Source organism: Anabrus simplex, chromosome 4, assembly GCF_040414725.1.
Source record: "Anabrus simplex isolate iqAnaSimp1 chromosome 4, ASM4041472v1, whole genome shotgun sequence".
NCBI lineage: Eukaryota > Metazoa > Arthropoda > Insecta > Orthoptera > Tettigoniidae > Anabrus > Anabrus simplex.
This window is the reverse complement of record NC_090268.1, coordinates 251686926-251709777: the sequence shown is the minus strand read 5'-3', so window position 1 is coordinate 251709777 and position 22852 is coordinate 251686926. Positions and strand designations below refer to the sequence as shown.

The 22852-nt window shown below is 41.2% G+C and overlaps 1 protein-coding gene across 4 annotated transcripts in view; it reads right to left on the bottom strand.

Annotated features, from left to right (window-relative positions):
• LOC136872630 (scm-like with four MBT domains protein 1) overlaps positions 1-22852 on the bottom strand; it is a 256730-nt gene that overhangs the window by 167181 nt on the left and 66697 nt on the right. The window lies entirely within an intron of this gene.

Genomic DNA, 22852 nt, shown 5'->3' with positions numbered 1-22852 from the left:
AGCCACACTCTGTCACCTTCTTGGAAACCCGCAGAGTTCGCGAGCATGTCGTAGCGGGCTTTCATCCTGTCTCTGGCTACCCTTAGATGATGTCGGGCATAATCGTGGATGTCGTTAAGCCGATCCACCAACTCCCATGCATAGTCTGTCGCTGGTTGCTGCTGGTCTGGTGCAGACCCGAACATTAGATTGCATGGCAGGCGGAGCTCCCTTCCGAAGACCATGTTGGCAAGTGTCATGCCCGTCGTCTCATGGGTGGACGCTCAATAGGCCATCAAGAAGAAGGGGACCCTCTCGTCCCAGTCCTTCTGGTGCGCCGATACCACCTTCCTGAGGTGCTCTTCGACGGTTTTCACAAAACGCTCCACCATACCATCTGACTGAGGGTGGAGAGGCGTCGTACGTGTCTTCCGCACTCCTAAGCGTTGCAGAACCTCTTTCATCAACCTGGACTCAAAATTTCTGCCTTGGTCGCTATGAAGTTCCCTCGAGACACCGAATCAACAGAAGAAGTTCTTGACCAAGACGTTGGCCACTGTCGATGCCACTTGGTTCGGGATGGCGTAGACCTCCGGCCACTTTGTGAAGTAGTCCATAGCCAGGAGTAGGTAACGGTTCCCGGCGTCAGATTCGGGGAATAGTCCAGCGACATCAATGGCGATCCTCTCGAATGGTACTCCAACGTTGTACTGCATCATTTGGCCCCTACTCCTGGTACGTGGACCCTGGCTCGCCGTGCAGGTGTCATACAGCTGGCACATCCTCTCATCATCGTTCCTCAAGTGCACCCAGTAGTAACGCTGTCGGGCACTATCTAGTGTCTTATTCACTCCCAAGTGGCCGGCAGTAGCGCCCGCATTAAACTCGGTCAGCACCTCTTTTCTCTTACTCCTGGAGATTATCAGCTGTGCAATGTGCTTCTTTCTGCCGGTTGATTCCCACGTGCGGGTAAGTACTCCGTCACTAACCATGAGAGACGACCACTGGGCCCAGTACACCTTATAGGTTGGACTGCGTTCGGTGATGTCTTTCCATTCCGGCCTCTGCCCCGACTCTACTTCTCGTAAAATCAGCCCGATGTCGTCGTCCTTCAGCTGCCCCCTCCTGAGGGCGTCTCGATCCCATCCTTCAGCGGCGGTGGCCCTCACGGCCCGGACGTCCACGATGTCTGCCTGTCTCTCCACTTTGTGGCAGTGTGTACAGTTTGTAGGGCACGGTCTTCTCAATAAAGCGTCGGCGTTGCAGTGCTTCTCTCCTTGTCGATGCTCGGTGGTGAAGTCGTACTCTTGAAGGCGTTGCACCCAGCGAGCTGTCTGATCTTCCAGGTTTCTGAAGCTTAGGAGCCAGGTCAATGCGGAGTGGTCGGTGCGCAGGTGGAAAGACTGCCCATACAGATACTTGTGGAAGTGCTCCAAGGTCTTCACGATGGCCAGCAATTCCCGACGCATCACGCAGTAATTTCTCTCAGCTTTTGACAACGTCTTGCTGAAATAGGCGATCACCTTCTCCTGGCCGTCTTGCGCTTGTGACAGTACCCCACCAATTCCCACGTCGCTGGCATCGGTATCAATGATGAACTTCTCCCCAGGCTTGGGATATCCGAGGATTGGTGCAGTACACAACGACTCCTTCAGCTTCTGGAAGGCAACCTCCGCCTCGCTTGATCATTGGAAAGACTTCCTCTCCTCGGTGAGCCGTGTAAGAGGCTTTGAGATGTCTGCGTAGCCAGCTATAAATTTGCGGTAATACGTGCATAGGCCGAGAAAACTCCTTAGTTCTCGCTTGTCCTTCGGCATCGGCCAGTCCCTGACAGCTTCTAACTTCTCCGGGTCCGTCGCTACTCCCTCCAATGACACGATGTGGCCCAGGTAGCAGACCTCCTTCTGGAACTGCTGGCATTTTCCAGGATATAACTTTAGGTGAGCCCCACGTAGCCTCTCGAACACTTTCCGCAGGTTCTCCACGTGCTCTTTGAACGTGCGTCCCACAATAATTATGTCGTCCAGGTACACGAAGCAAGCGTCATGAGTTAGGCCTCCCAGCACGGCCTCCATCAGTCGCTCGAAAGTAGCCGGCGCGTTGCAGAGGCCAAAGGGCATCACGGTGAACTGGTAGAGCCCTTGGCCGGTTGAGAACACCGTCTTCTCCTTGTCTTCCGGATGGAGCGCTACTTGCCAGTATCCAGACTTCAGGTCCAAAGTCGAAAATCACTGGGCTCCAGATAATGTGTCCAGGGTGTCATCTATCCGCGGTAACGGGAAACAGTCCTTCTTCGTGGCGTCGTTCAAATTCCGGTAATCGACGCAGAAACGGAGTTCACCGTTCCTTTTCTTCACCAGGACGACTGGCGATGACCACAGGCTGTTCGACTCCTCAATGACTCCCCGCTGCTTCATGTCATCTAGCATCTGGTCATTTCCACCTTCTTCGCCAGGGGTACTCTACAAGGTGGCTGTCGGATTGGAGCGACGTCGCTGGTGTTAATGCGATGGTACACACTGTCCGTCTTTCCATAGTCACCTCCGGTAGCAGTGAAAATGTCCTGAAACTCATGGATTAGTTCCTTAACCTCCCTGAGCTGTCTCGCCTCTAAATGCTTCCGGGCGTCGGATATAATCTTCCAGAGCTTATCCAGTCCTTCGCCTGCTTCCAGGGTCTGTGCGTCTTCGTTGTCCACTGGCACGACGCATGCGACTGGTTCACAAGTCCCAAGCTCGGTCCCACTGGGTGCCCTCTGCTCCCGTGACGTCGAATTCAATATTTGTACTGGCACGCAGCTTCGTACCGGAACGAGCATCCTGGCCAGGTAGAGTCCTTGATCAGTGGTCGACAAACCAGGTTCCATGAGCACGCTGTCCCCTTGGATGGGTTCCTCTAACAGTGCCGTAACCATCACCTCGCTGTTGGCTGGTATCACTTCGTTGCTGGCCAACGTTACCGCGCTACTCGAGGTTGCGTCCCTGTGCGTCGCAGCATTACCTCTTGTTTGCCGAGCCACAATACATGTCGTCCCACGTCGACAGTCGCCTCGTATTTCCGTAGCGCGTCTAGGCCCAGGATGACCTCATCCATGATGGCGACTACAAAGGCCCAGACTCGTAGGCGTCGTCGTCCCAGCGTCAGTTGAAGTAGCGCCTCCTTCAAGACAGGGATGGTGTCTCCTGAGGCTGTTCGCAGCAGATAAGGGCGGTGGGGTTCCCTCTCTGGCTGTCTCTCAGCGATGTCCGGCCTGGCGATGGTCAATGCCGCCCCCGTGTCTATCGTGACTCGGCACGGCCTGTCTCCGAGCCACCCGTCGGCGATCAAGCTGTCGTCGCACCACTCGGTGACCACATTTAAAGTGAAACGAGGGGACGGTAGTGACGGTGCCGAGCCCCTCTCCTTGTCGGCCCTTACTCGTTTCCCTGATCAGGGGCCGCCTCCATATGACAGTTCCTCCGCAGGTGGCCACGCTCGCCGCAATTCCAATAGGTGATCTCGTTGGTGCGTCGGCGTCTCAGCGGCGGCGTGCGTCGTTCTCGCGTAACGGTGCAGGTCTCCGGCGCGTCCTCGCTTCTCACGGCTCGTATTCTTTGTGACGGTGCCGCTGTTCTCTTCACTGCCTCAACCCTCAGGGCTAATGTCAGGGCCTCCCTGAGGTCATGCTCCCTGCTGAGCATCAGCTTTTGACGGATCTCAGCGTCGCGGAGCCCATCAATGAATGTATAGGCTGAATCCCGCTGAATGTGGTCCAGAGGCAGCCCATCCAGAACCTTGTGGGCTAGCTGCTCCACATCTTGTGCGAATTCTTGCAGCGTCTCATTAGCGCGCTAGGTCCTCTTTCTTAGCTGAACTGGGTAGGCGGCTGCCAGCTGGTGGTCACTGTATCGGCTGTCGAGCGCTCTAACGATCTCGTCGTTAGTGGCACCCAGCTGAAGACTGTGTAGTACTTCCGCTGCTGGTCCTTGCAGTCCGGCAATTAGGTACACGGCCCTTTCCTCCGATGTCCAATCATGCCCGCACACGGTCTCGATTTGGGCCCGGAAGGTCCGTCAAAATGTTGTCCCGTCGAAGCGCAGGGGTTTTACTTTCCTGGCGCTGGGGCCGCTGTCGCTGCAGGTGGCCCTAGCACGAGTCTCCATGGCTGTCACTGTCGTACGCTGGGCACTTACTTCTTTCAGGTCTCGAACCCCTGACTCCACAATCTGCAGTATTTCTTTGATCTGGTTTTCAACCAGTTCCTGTACGTCCTGCATAATGTCACTCTTTAATTTTCTTTCGAGAGAGCGCATTTTGTGTTCTAATTTACCTTGTCCACCCTTAAGTTCATTTAATTCCAGTTTCAGTTCGCTCTTGATTTCGTCCTGTTTGGATGAGAGTTCGGTGAACTTACTGAGGAGAGCCTGAAACTGTTCGCAATCCATTTTACGATTCACTAGAAATTTCTAGTTACTAAATTACTGCTACCAGTCGATCCCGATTCTGACACCAGTTGTAACGAGTTGGCGGGGTAGTAGGATCAATTAACACTAGACTGGTAGCTTCACTACTAAGATTTATTAGCTAGGCACTAAAACTACACAAGACTACACACAACTCTTGCTCATAACACACACGTACGCAGTTCGCATGCTCTCTCTCCCTTCGTTTCTCACTTGTTCTCACACTACACAGTTTTACACTCACACACAAGGTCCCGCGTCGCACGGCTACACGTTCTCTCCTTCGCCGACAGTCCACACTGTAACACACTAGTTCGATAATCACGGCAGTTCACATACTTCACTATACTGGCAGTCGCTTACGACTGAACCACACCAACTTCTAACTCAGTCTAACTCTCACTCTCTCCAGGCCAGTCGTTCCTCTCTTATATACCTGCGCTGGATCTTCTAGAATCGTCTGGATGCTGGACGGGTCCAGGAACATCGCGAGATGGAACACTCCAGATTAATCGTGGAGTCGTTTCCATACTCCTCTGCTACGGCTCGCGAGCGGAAGCAAGTGGGGCTGGCCTAGCTGCTAGTGATTGGTGCAGCTGAAACATAAGGGGTGGGTCTTTACGGTGCTGGGCCGGGCCCACTGTCCGTTGACATGGCGGACGCTATGACCATTACAGTATGTAAATAATAAATAATAATATCTACTCAAACATGTTTCAAGAAAATAGTGCATTCTCTTCCTCACTCGGCGAAAATAATTCCCTAAAAAACATTCATGACTTGATTGTAAATCACACATTACATTATAATTAAAACTTACAATTACGACTGCTATAAATTAAATTGAATTCGAATGAAGTATTGACTGAAGAGAATTTGTTATTTAAATTAGTAAGCTTTTATATTAGGAAGAAGAGAGAAAGAAAGTTACAGAATTTTCCACTTCTATGCCAAGTTTGAGGTATTAAGTCCCCAACCCCTTTTTCCTTTGTCATCTCAAGCAATAGGCCCCTCTTGCTTCCCTGCCAACACAAGTAGACCAGGCCACATCTGCTTGAGACTCACAGTTAGCTATGTGTATCAAGTTTGTCAACAAGCAGCCACACCATAAATCTCTTCTTAGAGTCATTAATTTTTTTTAACTTTTAAAATCTTCTTTTCATTCAGTCTTACAGAGCTAATTTGTACTTATGTGTTTTTTTTAATATATTCAGAGAATTTGATTTCCCACCTGGCTCACATGGTTAATAAAAAAGTTCATCCCACACAACAAGAATAAGTCACTGGAGCAGTGCCGTGAAATTAACTTCTTAACAAGATTTATGTATAAAGTTTTCTGATTATGAGGAATTGTATAGAGTACATAAGATACTTCTATACATATAAAATAAAGAGTTTTGTCTGTACATGCTCAGATTTTAAAAAGAATGGTATTTCTGTACCAGTCATGTCCACAGAAACAAGGAAATGCCATTTTTTTATTTTCCGTAATATCCGTCTCTGTCTGTCTGTCTGTCTGTCTGTCTGTCTGTCTGTCTGTCTGTCTGTCTGTCTGTCTGTCTGTCTGTCTGTCTGTCTGTCTGTCTGTCTGTCTGTCTGTCTGTCTGTCTGTCTGTACGTACGCGCATCATGAGAAAACTGCTAAAGAGAATTTAATATAAAGTCGACAGAATGAGCCACTACAATCTAGACTATAAATCATTTTATTCACACTAAGTGAAATGGTAGTTTAAGGGAAGGCCTAAAATGTAATTCTCAAATATTTATGTCATTAGTGGTCCTGAGCCTCCGTGGCTCAGACGGCAGCGCGTCAGCCTGTCACCACTGGATACCATGGTTCAAATCCCGATCACTCCATGTGAGATTTGTGCTGGACAAAGCTGCGAGGTGAGACAGGTTTTTCTCCAGGTACTCCGGTTTTCCCTGTCATCTTTCATTCCAGCAACACTCTCCATTATAATTTCATAGCATTTATCAGTCATTAATAAATCACCTTGGGAGTGGCGACACCATTTTAATAATAGTCTATATATGGATCATTCATTACATCCCTGACCCGGTCAAAGACTGGAAAACAGGTGTAGGTTTTCATTAGTGGTCCTATCGATAAATGCTACATAACTAAAGTTATATAGAATTAAATTTCCGACCATTTATGTTTTATACATTTTTACCGTACCGGCTATGATAAGACAGATATTCATCTTTTTTTTTTTTTGTTCTAAGTCCATACCAACGCCGAGCCACAAGAAAATGGGTAAACAGAATTTAATGAAAATCAGTATATAGAGTATAAGAAACTTCTCAACATTTTGCAAATCAATACTAAAAAAAACGCAAATGCCCGGAACGGTCTGTACGATACTAAAATTATTTGGCAAGAATTAAGAGATCAGTGCTTAGTAGCGTGTGTTTCAGTCTCCAGGTTTATCAGTGATTTGAAGGTGTAAGATCGGCATTTACATGTGGAATTTTCAACTAAATGGTAACTAAAACCACCGTGCCACGAATAGCCAGTTCAAAGTGTAGCACAAGTAACTAACAACATAATCTTTCTTGTAAACAGCCATGCCAGGGAGACAAGGAAACACTTGCCACACTAGCCAACATCCTACAAGACCAGGTAGCCAAGGCTGTTATAGAGCAGCTTAAAGCTACGATAGATTTTAATACTAAAGTAATCGAGGGGACGAGGGAAGCGCTCGAGACCAGAGACAAGACAATATCAGACCTCAGGGAACAGCTCGAAACTAAGACCAATGCTCTCAAGCAATATCAGCGGCAGCAATCACTGCGTGTTACACGTGATAAAATACATTTTTGGGTCCGAATTGAAAGTATTTGTATTAAATAACACTAGAATGTTTATACTGTTCTCCCACCTATTCAATACAATACAATCTTAAAAGTTAGGACTTTGTCCTTATCAAAATATTAGCATAAAATTAATACATTTGATGGTACATGTTTCGCCTATCAATCGTAGGCATTATCAGCCATATTTTACCTTATGAATAGATCAGGTGCCTGATTGGGAATGACTTATGAATACTGTTAAAAACTATATCTTGTAAAATGGATTGGAGATCGTTAAACAACTAATTTTAAAAAATGTGGTATACTATTACTTAACAATATTGTGTTAATATTTGAGTCTAACAGGGTGAAATTCATTTGAAGATTACAACAATGATATTAAAAGATATTATAATAAAGATAAAAATCAGAAAGCACATTCCATTTGATTGTCAAAGGGCGTGTTGTTAAAAACTTGAAGAAAGTTGAGCATTGGTAGTGGTCGTTGGTTCTTGAAGTTTCTATTTATATGCTTATAAATTTTGAAGAATTTACATATGGTCTGGTTCCTTTTAAGATGATAATATTAGTTGAAATGCTGGTGCCGTAAGCTATATTGAAGTTTGTATAGACGTCACTAGGCCATCTTCTTTGAAGTAGTGATAGGTGTAGCTTTTATTGTACCGAGCTCGATAGCTGCAGTCGCTTAAGTGCGGCCAGTATCCAGTATTTGGGAGATAGTAGGTTCGAACCCCACTGTCGAAAGCTCTGAAAATGGATTTCCGTGGTTTCCCATTTTCACACCAGGCAAATGCTGGGGCTGTACCTTAATTAAGGCCACAGCCGCTTCCTACCCACTCCTAGCCCTTCCCTGTCCCATCGTCGCCAAAGACCTATCTGTGTTGGTGCGACGTAAAACAACTAAAAACAATTAAAATTGAAATAATTGATAAGGAGATTCCACCTATTCAATACCAAAGAATAAGAAATGTAGTGAATTACATTCTCATTTAATAATAATTAGAAATGGTACCGGTTTCGACCCTAGTTCAGGTCATCATCAGCCGATTAAGAAATGGAAAACAATGCATAGGATCAGTAGAAGAGGCAATATGAAAAGGAAATGAACGAGGGTAGAAACTGTAAAACTTAGAAGAAGTAAAATACAAGTCATTCAAAAGAAAAACAGTGCGCAATTCTACAATCGGCCCTTAGATTATATCTTCATTAGATTTACATATAATAACTAGGCAAGACAGCTACAGGTTGGCAACTCAAAGTGAGAGTGCTGCACATGCGTCTATCTTCGGCAAGGTTACTGGTGGTCAGCTGAGCAGAATCTCCGCTCCCACACCTACCCACCAGCACGCTTGCAGTCGAGAGCACGCTCAAATTTCAAGCATGCAATTAACACGTATTCAAAATGCCGTGACAAAAATAATACAATAAACCTCAGGGGTTCACGTATAACACGGAAACCGGATAATCCGCACCTGAATAAACGGGTGTTTGCTGTATAATAATCCTGTCTGTCTGTTAGGTCATCAGCCCAGAGGCTGGTTGGATCCTCAAATAGCACCACCAAAGGTTATACGGTTATAAGAAAACCCCAAAAACCAATGGCAGCACCAAAATGAGGCGTACTAGGCAAGATGAGGAGTGAGGTAGTTTGCCATTGCTTTCCTCACTGGGTCAGAAAGTACTATTGCAGCACGACTGACCCTATGAGCAGCACCTTTCATAACACTCAGATGCACTAGTCGTGCTCTGAATGTCATTACTCGGCACTACCCATACCCCAGCAACTTCCAAATTGTCACAGCCATGGATGAGACTGGGACTTCGGTGGAAGCTACACTTTACTCTGGCCTGTGCCAAGAGATGGATGCAAAAGTACTGTATCCATCAAGAAATGACAGCAGGCAGGATAATAATCCTACGTGTGTGTATGTATATATATATACTGTATGTGTCTAGAATTCTCTATAATTTTTGTTGTGAAGTTTTCAGACCAAATATACAATTTATCAACCAGTTTTAACCTCTGAACATTAAATATATATAAAATGATTAATATCAATAAAGGGCTGTGAAAGCATCAACATTTATTGATAGTCACATGTTCAATATTGATTAAAATCTTATCTATTGAAGTATTCATTGGCTAATCTTTAATTAAAATTTAATTGTTATTACAAATTACTAACAAAAATGGTGCTATTCTGTCAGAAATTAAGTACCGGTATATCTGTATAATATATTTTGTTATGCTACCTCATATATGTATGGATATCAAAAGTAAAAATCAGATAAAGCTATTAAGATATTTTTAATTATTTCTATACTTTTGCATTATTTAGGAATTATGCTCTTAAGTTTTCATGGATAGAAATAAACTTTATCAAGTATTCTTCAAAGCATATAGATCTGCAAATCCTGATTTAAAAAACCAGCAAATGTCCAAAATGAAGTTGTTGAATTTTGGAATTCTTCATAACTTAAAAGTGATTTTGAAGACGTGCCAATGCAAAGAAAAAAAAGATTGCATCTTTTACTAATGAAAGAAACCAACAATCTTCGTTACTCTGGATCAAGGTCGTTTAACATTTTTTAAATATTCATCATCATCACCACCATCATCATCATCATCATCATCATCATCAATGTCCCACTCCAGTCACCCCGGTGTGGTTAACAAGCCGCCTCCACTCCTTCCTGCCCTTCCACTTTTCCTGCTCCGTTACTTCTGCCACATCCAATCCACTTCTCCAATGTCCTTCCAAATCTGATCCAGCTACCTTCTTCTCGGTCTTCCAACTGGGTCTCTTTCCCTTAACTTCTCTTTCCAATTCCCTCCTTGCTACCCGTTCCTTTCCCATTCTTTTTACATGTCCAAACTATCTCAGTCTTGCTTTCTGTCTGTTCTATGCTAATGGTTCTATGTTTAGCTCTTCTCTGATTTTAATATTTTGAATTCTATATCTTCTTGTCTTTTTAACCGATGTTCTTAAAAATTTCATTTCTACTGCTTGGATCATACTACCTTGTCTCTTATTAGTTACCAGTGTTTCTAGTCCGTATCTTACAAGTGGTATGAAATACTGTTTATATAATGTTAATTTCGTTCTCTTGGGTACTTGTCATCCCACAAAAGCTCTCTGACTTGATGGTAAAATGTTGTACCTTTACTCAGTCTGTTATTAATTTCAGGGTTGATTTCATTACTTCCATTAATAATGTTACCCAGATATGTAAACTGTTCTACATTCTCTAACTATTCTCCATGTTCACTTGGCTTTTCTTTTTCTCTTTTCCACAGTGCATGACTACATTTTTTTTTTTTTTTTTACTAATTACCATTCCAAACTCCTTCAGATTTTCATTCTGAACGTCCAGTGTTCTTTGTACTTCCTTTTCTCCCTTTCCCCAAATCACCACATCAAATGCAAATACCAAAGCATTCACTTTATCACTACTACATTTTAATCTTGTTAATTAATGATGTTGGTACATTCCTTTTCAGTAGGCATTCCCATACATGTTTTCTCGTAACTGTATCATAAGCTTTTTCCAAATCCAAAATTACGAAGATTATTTCCTTGTTCCTTTCCAGATGTTTTTCCATTATCGTTCGCATTGTAAATATCAAGTCTATTGTTGATCTATTTGGTCTAAAGCCATACTGTTCTTCCTCTAACTGCGTTTCTATTATACCCCTCAGTCTTTTGTCTATGACTTTCTCCATTATTTTTAGCGCATGTGATAATAGGATTAGACCTCTATAATTTTCAAATTTCTTCCTATTTCCTTTTTTGAACAATGGTACAATGCTTCCTTGTTGCCAATCTTCAGGTATTCTTTCATCCTTCCATATGGCGTTGAGGGCTCGGTATAGCCACTGTAGTCCAATGCTTCCTGCTGCCTTAATCATATCAGCATTGAATTCATCTTTTCCACTTGCTTTACCTTTAGTCATTGCTTTCACTGCCCTTTCAAGTTGCAACCATATTCTTTTTTTCTCCATCTATTACCGTATTTACGCGAATAATCCCTGCACCCTAACTTTAGGTAGGCTTATTTTGAAAAAAAAAAAAATGCCAACACTGATGCAAAAAAAACGCATCCCAATTCGTACCTCAATTTTTTTTTAAATGTGTGGGTATTATTCACGTAAACACCCGCCACCGTATTAACGCGAATAATACACACCACCGAATAATCCCGCACCCTAAATTTAGAAAGGCTGATTTTGAAAAAAATGCCAACATTGACGCAAATAAAACCCGCACCCCAATTTCGTGCCTCAAATTTTTAAAGAAAATGTGCGGGTATTATTCGCGTATATACGGTATTTCCATTTTCTTATCTCCTTCCTCCGAGCAGTCATCCTCATTATTATAAACTTTTTCAAAATACACTGCCATCACCTTCAGAAGACCAATTTCGTCATGTACTATGAATCCATCTTCTCTCTTTAATGCCTTGATTTTTTCTTGATTTATTCTTTTCGATTTTATTACTCTGTTTAATAGTTTCTGATTTCCTTGATTACCTTGCTCAATTTTGTTGGTAAACTCTCCCCAACATCTCCTTTTCTTCCTTGACTCCTCTTTAATTGTAGTTTCAATCTTTTGTATTCAACATGTAACCTTGTAACCATTTGATGATAATAATAAATAAAATCATGAATAAAATATATAAATAAAATTACTCAAAAACTTAATAAAATTAATAAGCATAATTAACCAAAATGTCCGTAGTATGGGCGCCAGAATTCACCAGAATGGATCCCTCGAATTTAGATAAGAGCATGATAAACTGTATATCCCAGGGCGTGTACATAATGCTGCGTACTGGTACATCTGCTGCAGGCCTTACCTAACCTCCTGAAAACGACTAAATAGGTAGGAACTGCACCTAGGTTCATCAATAACTCCACTGATTCTAAAATAGCTAACTATATTCTTAACAAAATCCGTTCATGAGCACCTCATCAACACACAAAATTATACAACACATAAAATATTGCTGGAAGACTCCACATTTACAACAATAATAATAATGAAAACAGTGGGAAAACAAAAGCAAGAACTAAGCTACCATTTGTAGATAGTCCAATGAACAATGTACATGTATGAAGATAAATACCCTTCACTGTCTCTACATCAATTCGACTTACCGATTCTCATAATCGGCAGTTGTCACATCACACAGATACTGTACCTTGTAATACTGTGTTCACATATTTTAACACTTGTTGTAAAGATATATACACACGTCTGTTGATCCTCAACATAAATTATGGAAAGTCTGAGATAGCTTTCACCAACATATAATGCCAGACCTCCACAAGTACTACAATACTTAATGCATACGCCCTCCACAATTTGTTGATCAGCCACTTTCCACGAACATAACAAGACTACGTTCCACGAACGTTTGAAGCCCAGTCCATTGCAGCCGTGTCACTCCAGTACCGTGTATCAGCACCACTTCCTTCCCGTACAGTGTGTCAGTTGTCGTTCCTTCATACAGTGTTCCTGGTTGTAGTTATCTTCCTTCTCGTTCCCTTACAATCACCCCGGTTGCCGCCGTATGATCAACCTTTTTAGACATCAACATCCCCCTCCTCTCAGATGATACGTCTGGATTGGTCCTTGCCCACCAATCATGAGTGATCTCTAGTCAAGACCCAGCCCTGAACTCATACTTGGTCTCAAGACAATAACAAACGCTCAGGTATATCATATGAGTCATACGAACTTCCCTAATACAACAACAAGCTCATCTCATCAGGCTGGGATATATACATGACTCATTGAATATCCCGACACAAGTACATCACAACAAACACTGGGGTATCCACATGACTCAACCAAATTACCAGAGTTATTAAAGCAATGTTTTCCCACTCATGCAAAACAAATTACTCATACCTACATATGTGGATATCTTCCAGCTTACCAATATAAATGGCTAAATATACAAATGAAATACTGATAATAATAATGATAATAATAATAAATCGAATACTGACAATAATATCTCTAACTTCTACATATAATTCGGGGGTGTGATATATATACTGTCACAACCTTTCTATCTTATTCTCATCCCTCTGATACATTTTTTTGCTTTTCCTTATCCATTTGTTTCTTCACCTTGTTCCTTTCTTTTATTTCTTTTTTTATTTTGTCTGTCCACCACCGTGTCTCCTTTCCCTTAACCTCTGTTTTTGTTTTCCCGCATACCTCAATTGCTGCTTCCGCAAATGTCTGTCTTAAATTGTCCCACTCTTCTCTCCACCATGCATTTCCGTGTTAGACAACTTCCTTTTTATACAATCTTGGAATGCTATTCTTTTATTCTCCTAATCCAATTCCCAAATCCTGATCTTTGGTTTCTTCTTCAATACAATTTTAGGGATTTTTACTCGTTTTAATTCCATAATAATAATAATCTATGATCACCCTCCATACCTTCACTGGGGATTATCTTCGTATTCATGACTGTATCTTCCCAATTCTCGGTCTATTAATATAAAATCAATGAGTGTTCCATACTGCCATCCCAACTACATCAGCTGATCTATTCCTCTTCATAAACCATGTATTCTTTATTAGCAGGTTATTTCTGATACAGAAGTCCAACAGTTTCTCTCCATCTTCATTTCTATTGCCATACCCATTTGGGTCCAGAACATTCACATATCCCATTCTATCAGTTCCCACATGAGCATTCAGATCTCCCATTATCATGATCCTATCTCCAACAATATGTGTTTCCAATTCATTGAGGAACTCTTTTTTTTTTTCCCACGCTACATCCTGTCTGTGGAGTATATACCTGTATTATCTTCAGTAGTTCCTTGTTTAAATGTATTGCATTATTAGGAGGAGGGATACTGACTGGAGGGTGATTGGGGATTTAAATGAGACTATGGAGTGGGTATGTGGGAAACTGGGAGTGAGATTTCTAGATCCTAATGGGTGGGTAGGAGATAGGGATCTGAGCTCGGATGGCCTTCATTTAAACCGCAGTGGTACGTATAAGTTAGGAAATTTGTTTGGAAGGGTAATATGGAGGTACATTCAGGGAAACGGGATGGCCTAGGGAGCGGTGATAAGGGAACAGGGAACTGGAAATCAAGTAGGGATGACATAAAATTGTTAGTGTTGAACTGTAGAAGTATTGTAAAGAAAGGAATAGAATTAAGTAATTTAATAGATATATATTTACCAGATATTGTAATAGGAGTTGAATCATGGCTGAGAAATGATATAATGGATGCAGAAATTTTCTCACGGCACTGGAGTGTGTATCGTAGAGATAGGATAGGAAAGGTGGGAGGGGGGGTTTTCATTCTGGTGAAAGAAGAATTTGTAAGCTACGAAAAAGTTAAAGATGAGACACATGAAATTCTAGGTGTAAGGCTGATTTCTAAAGATAACAGGCAACTTGATATATTTGGAGTGTACAGATCGGGAAAGGGTAGCACTGATGCGGATTCGGAATTATTTGATAGGATAGTCAGCTATGTGGGAAACGACATGGAAAGAAATGTGATTGTAGCGGGAGATATGAATTTGCCAGATGTAAATTGGGAAGGAAATGCGAACGACAGGAAGCATGACCAACAAATGGCAAATAAGTTAATATGGGAAGGACAGCTGATTCAGAAAGTGATGGAACCAACCAGAGGGAAAAATATCCTGGATGTGGTGCTGATAAAACCAGATGAGCTCTATAGGGAAACTGAAGTAATAGATGGTATTAGTGATCATGAAGCTGTTTTTGTGGTAGTTAAAAATAAATGCGATAGAAAGGAAGGTCTTAAAAGTAGGACTGTTAGGCAGTACCATATGGCTGATAAAGCAGGTATGAGGCAGTTTCTAAAAAGTAACTATGATCGGTGGAAAACGGTAAATAAAAATGTAAACAGACTCTGGGATGGGTTTAAAGAAATTGTTGAGGAATGCGAAAACAGGTTTGTACCTTTAAGGGTGGTAAGGAATGGTAAAGACCCACCTTATTATAATAGAGAAATAAAGAGACTAAGAAGGAGGTGCAGACTGGAAAGAAATAGAGTTAGAAATGGCTGTGGAAGTAAGGAGAAATTGAAGGAACTTACTAGAAAATTGAATCTAGCAAAGAAGGCAGCTAAGGATAACATGATGGCAAGCATAATTGGCAGTCATACAAATTTTAGTGAAAAATGGAAGGGTATGTATAGGTATTTTAAGGCAGAAACAGGTTCCAAGAAGGACATTCCAGGAATAATTAATGAACAAGGGGAGTGTGTATGTGAGGATCTTCAAAAGGCGGAAGTATTCAGTCAGCAGTATCTAAAGATTGTTGGTTACAAGGATAATGTCGAGATAGAGGAAGAGACTAAGGCCAAAGAAGTAATAAAATTTACATATGATAACAATGACATTTACAATAAGATACAAAAGTTGAAAACTAGAAAAGCGGCTGGAATTGATCAGATTTCTGGGGATATACTAAAGACAATGAGTTGGAATATACTACCATATCTGAAGTACTTATTTGATTATTGTTTGGTCGAAGGAGCTATACCAGATGAATGGAGAGTTGCTATAGTAGCCCCTGTGTATAAAGGAAAGGGTGATAGACATAAAGCTGAAAATTACAGGCCAGTAAGTTTGACATGCATTGTATGTAAGCTTTGGGAAGGCATTCTTTCTGATTATATTAGACATGTTTGTGAAATTAATAACTGGTTCGATAGAAGGCAATTCGGTTTTAGGAAAGGTTATTCCACTGAAGCTCAACTTGTAGGATTCCAGCAAGATATAGCAGATATCTTGGATTCTGGAGGTCAAATGGACTGTATCGCGATTGACATGTCTAAAGCATTTGATAGGGTGGATCATGGGAGACTACTGGCAAAAATGAGTGCAATTGGACTAGACAAAAGAGTGACTGAATGGGTTGCTATATTTCTAGAAAATAGATCTCAGAGAGTTAGAGTAGGTGAAGCTTTGTCTGACCCTGTAATAGTTGAGAGGGGAGTTCCTCAGGGCAGTGTTATCGGACCTTTATGTTTTCTTATATATATAAATGATATGAGTAAAGGAGTGGAATCAGAGGTAAGGCTTTTTGCGGATGATGTTATTCTCTATAGAGTGATAAATAAGTTACAAGATTGTGAGCAACTGCAACGTGACCTCGAAAATGTTGTGAGATGGACAGCAGACAATGGTATGTTGATAAACGGGCCTAAAAGTCAGGTTGTGAGTTTCACAAATAGGAAAAGTCCTCTCAGTTTTAATTACTGCATTGATGGGGTGAAAGTTCCTTTTGGGGATCATTGTAAGTATCTAGGTGTTAATATAAGGAAAGATCTTCACTGGGGTAATCACATAAATGGGATTGTAAATAAAGGGTACCGATCTCTGCACATGGTTATGAGGGTGTTCAGGGGTTGTAGTAAGGATGTAAAGGGGAGTGCATATAAGTCTCTGGTAAGACCCCAACTAGAGTATGGTTCCAGTGTATGGGACCCTCACCAGGATTACCTGATTCAAGAACTGGAAAAAATCCAAAGAAAAGCAGCTCGATTTGTTCTGAGTGATTTCCGACAAAAGAGTAGCGTTACAAAAATGTTGCAATGTTTGGGTTGGGAAGAATTGAGAGAAAGAAGAAGAGCTGCTCGACTAAGTGGTATGTTACATGTTATAAACCTCATTTTAGGTCCGTATTGAAAATTTAACAGTTCAACAATGATAAAGGTGTTTTAATTTATTCCACCTATTCAATACTTATATTATCACGTATAGTTGTTACATAATTAAATTCTTAATTAAATAATTAAATTCTTAATTATGTAACAACTATACGTGATAATATAAGTATTGAATAGGTGGAATAAATTAAAACACCTTTATCATTGTTGAACTAAGTGGTATGTTCCGAGCTGTCAGCGGAGAGATGGCGTGGAATGACATTAGTAGACGAATAGGTTTGAATGGCGTTTATAAAAGTAGGAAAGATCACAATATGAAGATAAAGTTGGAATTCAAGAGGACAAACTGGGGCAAATATTCATTTATAGGAAGGGGAGTTAGGGATTGGAATAACTTACCAAGGGAGATGTTCAATAAATTTCCAATTTCTTTGAAATCATTTCGGAAAGGGCTAGGAAAGCAACAGATAGGGAATCTGCCACCTGGGCGACTGCCCTAAATGCAGATCAGTATTGATTGATTGATTGATTATAATTCTTTCATTTACATACTCAACTTCAGCTAATGGTTCAACATTCTGATTCACTACAAATCCCACTCCATTTCTTTCCTCTTTACTGTTACCCATCCAGTACAAGGTGTACCCCCTTTCTTAGTTTCTTCATTCCTTTCCCTTTCCATTTTACTTCACTTAATCCCAGGATGTCGAGTTTTTGTCTCTCCGTTAGGTCAATCAATTCATTTTGCTTCTAATTCATTGTTAAAATATTTATTGTTCTATCGGATTTTGTTCTCTGATCTAACACTTGCACGAATATCAGGATTACCATCATACTATGCAACTGTAGCCAGAGAAAGGTCAATTCCATTCCCATTTTTAAACTTACATCCGAGGCTTGTATTATACTTTAAAGTACAAATTTACTCATCTGCTGACCTGCTAAGCCTAACGCATCTGAGGATTTTCTTTCGGGGTTTACTCCTTTAGCCTTTGAAGATCCCTCTTCTCCAAAAGACATTGGTTTTCTCTTCTAATTTTTCCCAGAGGGGATGGGTTGCCCCATCCACCATCTTCGCCATTCCGAAGGTCTCCTTCTCTGCCTAAGATGTTGTTAAGGTCTTCCAACAGTAACCCTGGGCATGGGTTCCACGTTATACCCCGCGAGACTGGGTCCCTGCCTGAACATAGCTCTCCTTCACACCGGCCTACTGATGTGGAGGATACCCAACCCCCGCAACGTGGATGCGCCAGAGAAGAATTACTCAAGTGAAGGGTAGGAAAGATGACCCTATCTCCCTTGAGAATAAATTTATAATTATGAATTGGTAACTTCAAAATCAATTTTTATTTTTAAAATCAATATTCATTGACACAAATAATTTTACTATTAATTTATTGCACACAGGACTAATTTTATTTTACAGGCCAGTCAAGTAAAACCAAAAGACTCTAGTTCAACATCTGAAATCAGCACTACTGAGACTAATACACCTTCAAAGGAAACGAATGTCCCAACAAGGAGTTAGAATTTTTTGGACGAAGGAAAGGAGAGTGGAGAAAAGAAAAAACAGTGTATAAAACTCCTACTTAGGATGTGATATCAGAAACAATTTCATTCTTGGAGTGCAATATAAACACACCAAACATCAAGAAAAATTTAAATCTCTTAACAAGTAAAAAGTTTGATGAATTGAAACAGAAGACCAAAGAACCTGATCAAGCCTGTATAAATCTTATGTTACTCAAGAAAGGCCTGGAACGTTCAAATATGAGTAGTGCTATCATGACAAAAGAAATCCAACAAATGACGTAAGATAATCCAGATGAAAGAATTATTGTCGCCAAGATAGACACCAAACCAATGCCCACCACAATAGTGCAGGTCTATATGCCTACTAGTTCAGCGGATGATGCAGAAATTGAAAGAATATATGAGGAGATAGAAGATTTAATACAATATGTCAAAGGTGACGAGAATCTAATTTTGATGGGAGACTGGAACGCAGTGGTAGGCCAAGGAAGAGAAGGTAGCACAGTAGGAGAATTTGGATTGGGACAAAGGAACGAAAGAGGAAGTCGGCTGGTTGAATTCTGCACTGACCATAATTTAGTCTTCGCCAATACTTGGTTCAAACACCACAAACGACGGCTGTATACGTGGACGAGACCTGGAGACACTGGAAGGTATCAAATAGACTTCATTATGATTAGGCAGAGATTCAGAAACCAGGTGTTGGATTGCAAAACTTTCCCAGGAGCAGATGTGGACTCTGACCACAACTTGTTGGTCATGAAATGCCGTCTGAAGTTGAAGAAATTGAAGAAAGGAAAGAATGCAAAAAGATGGGATCTAGACAAGTTGAAAGAAAAGAGTGTGATGGATCGTTTCAAGGAACATGTTGCACAAGGACTAAATGAAAAGGCCGAAAGAAACACAGTAGAGGAAGAGTGGAGAGTCATGAAAAATGAAGTCAATAGGGCTGCTGAAGAAATATTAGGAAGGAAGAAAAGATCAACTAAGAATCAGTGGATAACTCAGGAGATACTAGACCTGATTGATGAACGACGAAAATACAAGAATGCTAGAAATGAAGAGGGCAGAAAAGAATACAGGCGATTAAAGAATCAAGTGGATAGAAAGTGCAAGGTAGCTAAGGAAGAATGGCTGAAGGAGAAGTGCAAGGATGTCGAAGGCTGTATGGTCCTGGGAAAGGTAGATGCTGCATACAGGAAAATCAAGGAAACCTTTGGAGAAAGGAAATCTAGGTGCATGAATATTAAGAGCTTAGATGGAAAGCCACTTCTAGGGAAAGAAGACAAAGCAGAAAGATGGCAGGAGCATATCCAACAGTTGTATCAAGGTAACGATGTAGATAATTTAGTTCTGGAACATGAAGAGGCTGTTGATGCTGATGAAATGGGAGACCCAATTTTGAGGTCAGAAATTGACAGAGCTGTGAGTGACCTAAATAGGAACAAGGCACCTGGAATTGATAATATTCCCTCTGAATTACTGGATGCCTTAGGAGAAACCAGCATGGTAAGGTTATTTCATTTAGTGTGCAAGATGTATGAGACAGGAGAAGTCCCATCCGATTTTCGGCAGAATGTTGTTATACCTATTCCCAAGAAAGCCGGTGCTGACAGGTGTGAAAACTACCGCACTATTAGTTTAGTATCTCATGCCTGCAAAATTTTAACACGTATTATTTACAGAAGAATGGAAAAACAAGTTGAAGCTGAGTTGGGGGAAGATCAATTTGGCTTCAGAAGAAATGTAGGAACACGTGAAGCAATCCTGACTTTACGTCTGATCTTAGAGGATCGAATCAAGAAGGACAAACCCACGTACATGGCATTCGTAGATCTAGAAAAGGCATTCGATAATGTTGATTGGACCAGGCTGTTTATGATTCTGAAGATGATAGGGATCAGATACCGAGAACGAAGAATTATCTACAACCTGTATAAAAATCAGTCTGCAGTGATAAGAATCGAGGGCTTTGAAAAAGAAGCAGCAATCCAGAAAGGAGTGAGGCAAGGCTGCAGTTTGTCCCCTCTCCTTTTCAATGTTTACATAGAACAGGCAGTAAAGGAAATCAAAGAGAAATTTGGAAAGGGAATCACAGTCCAAGGAGAGGAAATCAAAACCTTGAGATTTGCCGATGATATTGTTATTTTATCTGAGACTGCAGAAGATCTCGAGAAGTTGCTGAATGGTATGGATGAAGTCTTAGGTAAGGAGTACAAGATGAAAATAAATAAGTCCAAAACAAAAGTAATGGAGTGCAGTCGAACGAAGGCAGGTGATGTAGGAAATATTAGATTAGGAAATGAAGTCTTAAAGGAAGTAGATGAATATTGTTACTTGGGTAGTAAAATAACCAACGATGGCAGAAGTAAAGAGGACATAAAATGCAGACTAGCACAAGCAAGGAAGAGCTTTCTTAAGAAAAGAAATTTGCTCACTTCAAACATTGATATCGGAATTAGAAAGATGTTTTTGAAGACTTTTGTGTGGAGCGTGGCATTGTATGGAAGTGAAACATGGACGATAACTAGCTCAGAAAGAAAGAGAATAGAAGCTTTTGAAATGTGGTGTTATAGAAGAATGCTGAAGGTGAGATGGATAGATCGAATCACGAATGAAGAGATACTGAATCGAATTGGTGAGAGGAGAGCGATTTGGCTAAATTTGACGAGAAGAAGAGATAGAATGATAGGACACATCTTAAGACACCCAGGACTTGTTCGGTTGGTTTTTGAAGGAAGTGTAGGTGGCAAGAACGGTAGGGGTAGACCAAGGTATGAATATGACAAACAGATTAGAGCAGATGTAGGATGCAATAGTTACGTAGAAATGAAAAGGTTAGCACAGGATAGGGTGGCATGGAGAGCTGCATCAAACCAGTCTATGGACTGATGACTCAAACAACAACAATCCAGATGCTAAAAGATTCTCAAGTCTGATAATAAATGAGAGTGTTGAACACTCAAAGATAACCAGCCTGGCCTCTTAGAAACAATTATTTATATTGCCACACCTATGGTAGTGTAGTAGATTCTAGGGGTTGTACAGAACTCCTTCGCTTAGTTAAAACTCACATCGATCAAGTTGACATTCTGAAGACTGATTATGGTTACAAAGTCAGCAGAAGTGGAATTTACTTGAGACTGATACCACGTCAAATTGATTCAAATGAAGGAAAGAAGCACATTCATACTGTTCCAGTCAAAGAAGTAAATGAAAATTTGCAGTGTGTAAAAATACTACAGTAAATAACATCCACTTCAGTACAAGCCCAGGTTCTATTCCCAGCACTGCCAGAAATTTAAGATCGGCAGGAGGGCTGGTATATAACTAAAAAAGTAAATGCAGCTCACCTACATTGTGGGAATGCATGAAAAGAGCTGCACCATCTCGAGTTATACGAGGACACAAGTTTTGTCTGGCTCTGTGGTTGACTGGTCAGTGTCCTGGCCTTTGGTTATCAGGGTCTGAGGTTTGATTCCCTGCTGGGTAGAGGAATTTTCATCTTAAATGGTTAATTCCCTCAGTTTGAGGACTGGGTGTTTGTGATGACCCCAACACTTCAGAAACTCGTACATCACACACAACATTACCTTTCACAACATTAACATGCTGTTTACTATACATCGTAGATGCTACCCATCCCCATCGGAGGGTCTATCTCACCAGGGCTGCACCCTGGTAGTAACAGTCACATTAAATTAACACTACTCCAGATGTGCTTGCTTGCTTTCTTGCCCAGAATTTAGTATCATGCAGATAATTACCATTTCTCTAATGATAACTATTTAAGTTTCGTAACAAATCATTAGGATCACTTTATTGTCTCATGGTTTGAAAATATTTGAGAAAATACTTGAAAAAAGGCTAAGGAAAATAATAGAACCACAACTACAGGAAGAACAATATGGATTCAGAGAACACCGATCAACTACCGATCTTATATTTGCACTTAGAATACTGTTAGAAAAGCATTGGGAGAAGGGCAAAGACTTAACACTAGTGTTTTTGGAATCTCGAAAAAGCATTTGATAGTGTTCCAAGGAAGACTATATGGGAATGTTTAAGAAAGAAGAATGTACCCAAAGGGCTTATCCAGAAAGTTAAAATGCTTTACGAAGACTGCTGCAGTTGCGTAGAGATAGGAAACGGTAATTCTGATTGGTTCCAAACCACTAAAGGAGTGCAACAAGGCAGTACCCTTTCACCATTACTTTTTATCACTGTCATGGATGAAGTCATGAAAGAAATTAAGCAGAAGAACAATATGGACATCAATGCATTTGCATTTGCAGATGATGTAGTAATTTGGGGAACTACAGAGAAGGAAGTCCAAGAGAGGCTGAACACCTGGAATGAACATTTGAAAACACACGGATTAACAATAAATAAA